The following is a 3,496-nucleotide window of genomic DNA, read 5'->3' as shown; positions in this document are numbered from 1 at the left end:
AGTCGTCGCGTTGTGCATTTTTTTCAGTTGATCTAAATGAAAACCACTACAATCAACAACTTTGTTAACATGGTACTGCTTGCAAAGTTTAATGCATCACTTTATACAGTTGTTTCAACGCAACAGAAGAGAAACTGTAAAAAATTACAAATGAACGAAAGAAAAAAAGAAAAGAAAAAAAAATCACACACTCAGCAATTTATACATATATGCCCCAAGCATTCACAACATGACCACTTAAGAACTCAAGTTTCAGTTAAATATATATGTATTTATATATTTATATATAAGTCATGACTTCTGTACAGTGGGAATCAGGCTACAAATCATAAGTTTATTCGTTTTTTACCGATACAGGCCACTGTGGAAATCATACAGACATCATACAGTCAAGTCTTGTGTAACCCATCAAGGGCTTAAAGCAACATGTTACATGCTTTGGCTGGAAATCTCTCATCATCATAATAATAAAAATCATCATCATAATAATAATAATAAATGAGCAGTCTGAATAATATACATACACAGAAAATACATAGCATGTGCTTGATATCCTCTGCAAGTTTTTCCAGACCTAGGGCCTATTAGCTTCACATTTTCTGTTTCTACTTTTTTTTGCTATGGTGGAGAAACGGAAGAGAAGAAAAGAGAAGGGAGGGAGGGAGGGAGGAAGAGAAAGCAGACACAGAAAAGAGAGAGAGGTCTTGGGCCTGTTCAGTGAGGTGAAATGTTACGGAGCGTACAGACAGGAATGTTCCCTGTAGGACAGGTATACAATGGGCCAGTTTCAAAAGGCAAGGCTTAAGACTAACCCTACACTCAAAATCATCTTCAATTGAGATGTTTGACAGTGGAAGTGTGATTTAGTCCAGGACTAGACTCGGGCCTCGTCTGTGAAAGCGGCCCCAGGTGTGTGGTGTAGAAGGAGAGTTGTGTGAGCTTTATGTATTACATTTCCCCCCAAGGCTACATGCTACAAGTCCTGCAGCCACAGGAGAGCAAAGAATCAGTCTAAAGGGCCTATGATGGGCAGCTAAAGGGCCTATGATGGGCAGCTAAAAAAAGGGAAGGAGGAGGAAAGGAAGAACATCAAGGAGGAGGAAGAAAGGTAATGGAAGCCTGGTAGCCATGCCCGGTACAGGAATGTCAGTTTAAAAAGGTGCAAAGAGGGGTAAAAAAAAAATCACACAAAAAAACAAGAGGACAAAAAGAAAGAAAAGAAAGATACCCTATTCACCTGTTCTTTTCTTTTAATAACAATCAGGTTTTTTTTGTTTTTTGCTCGTGTTGATTTACAATGGCACATTGTACTCCACTCATTGTAGCCTCTGACCCAGGAACACTCTGGTGCAGTTTTAAGATCTTTGTTCAAGTAAAAGATTAGCAACTCCCTTTAGTTTAGTCCACAGGTAAGCAAGCACAGGCGGGCGGGTAAAGTATGCCTGTCCTAGAATATCTGGTTAAGTAAGAGTGTAATATATTGTAGAAGGGATGTCACAAAGAAAAATGTAAACACAGGTAGTTTTAGTCACCCAGGAAGCACTATTTCAGAACCAGGATGGGTCTGGGTATAACATTCTGGCCACGGTCTTTCTTTCACAGTAACTCTGATACAGCCGCAGAGCACACGTTGAATGGAACCACTGCCCCCTGGTGGTGGCACAGGGAATAGTCCTCTGCATTCATAAATAACACTGACCCTTTTAACACAAATCAAAGCATGATTAAATAAAGTTACAACAATTCAAATAATGACTATGCCAGGTGGCATGATGTCATGATAAGTGCCATGGTTCCTGGTGTTTGGGGACGAGAAATCTGATCTGGGGGGACAATTAGTCATAATTAATTAATTATACCCAACACTGTGTTTAGGTTCAGTCAGGGCAAAACGAAAATATCCAAAAATAACAGTCAAGCATAATTATAATAATAATGATCATATCAAAACCTTCAGCATGTTATAAAACACCCCAACTCAGCCTGCAATCTTGTCATCATCACTCAACTCCATTAACGGGAACGTGCAACATTTGAGAAGAACATCGGAAACACAATTTTGACTGAAGCCGCGTAATGTGAACTTAGCCATTTATTTTTCGCTCCCCGAAAGTGTTATGTCCGAGGGAAACTGATCCTAGATCTGCATTTTAGAGGGCGACCTCCACAGAGAGAGGAAGAAGAAGGAACACTGGACCTAGGTGAGTGTGTAAATATACAGTATCAATGTATCAAGCGTGTAACAAGCAGCTCTGTACAATATTATGGTCTGAGAAACAGAATAGGAATAAGAACAACAATTCAAGTAAGGCAACATGTTGAGATGAGACTCGTGAAGGGAGGATTGGATGGCGTGGTTTTACTCGTGTCATGTGCAGTGGTGGGGTGAGCCCACCTCAGCCTCCCAGAGGTTAAAACCTCCAAAAGGCCTTTCTTCGATTCCTTGCATCCTCTCTCTCTCTCTCTTTGCGTCCTTGTTTTTTTAAGAATCGCATAGTCAGAGGAGACGCTTTTTTTGCAGAGGAGATGAGAGGTAGAGGCAGCAAGGGATGGGCTGGAAGAAAGACTTTTGAGATTCAACCAATAAATGAGGAGAGGAGGAGGAGGAGGAGGAGGAGGAGAGGATTGTGGGATAGCTCTGGAGGACCACTCTGAAAGACCCGGCCCCATGTCTCTGCTGCAGATCTGATGACCTCCAAACCTCCACAGAGGAACAAACGGTGGCAACTTAGGATTCCTTTCTTAAAAGCCAAAAATACTGTATCATTTCTATAAAGAAGTTGGCTTTTAAAGAAAAAGGGGGAAAAAAAGCCATTTGGTTCTTGACTGAGCTACAATGGGAAGTTTATACACAGTGACAAAGGTGTTCAGCTGTTCATGTCACCTTCCCTAGAGCAGGCAGACAGTCTTTCCTATATATATATTATTTATTAATCGAAACCCTAATTCACACACAAGCAAGGCCGGACCAAACGGAGTCTTACTGGGCTGGTCTTGGTACCTCCACACCCTAGTTGGTGGAACAGTGCAGGGAAGGACCGTGGGAAGCGAAAGATATTCGAGCCAGCACATAACGGCTCTGGGCAGCCCTGTAGTGTGAAAAGCCTATAGAGGTCCTTCTATCTAATCTAGAGCCAGGTCTTCTTCCCCGCCCCCCCCAGAGAGATGAGCTATACAGCATTGTGGGATAGGTTGACCTCCAGAGCCTCCGTGAGGTGATTATGTAAACTTGTCACTCAATGTAGTCAGCGTGTTTTGGTGCGGGGAAACGATTGGCGGGACCAGCAAGGATAGTCTTAGTGATGTGGTGGGCAGTTTTAAAACATTCAGATTATAGTGTGTGTGTGTGTGTGTGTGTGTGTGTGTGTGTGTGTGTGTTTGAAAGAAAGAGAAAGAGAGAGAGAGAGCGAGAGAGCAAGCGAGCGAGAGAGAGGGGCAAAAAGCGAAGAACCAGTAACATCTACTTTTAAAAGAAATCCACTCGTCAGCACTTCAA

Source organism: Nansenia antarctica (genome assembly GCF_963989245.1).
Source record: "Nansenia antarctica genome assembly, chromosome: 2".
NCBI classification, from domain to species: Eukaryota; Metazoa; Chordata; class Actinopteri; order Argentiniformes; family Microstomatidae; genus Nansenia; species Nansenia antarctica.
This window is presented reverse-complemented; position numbering follows the sequence as displayed.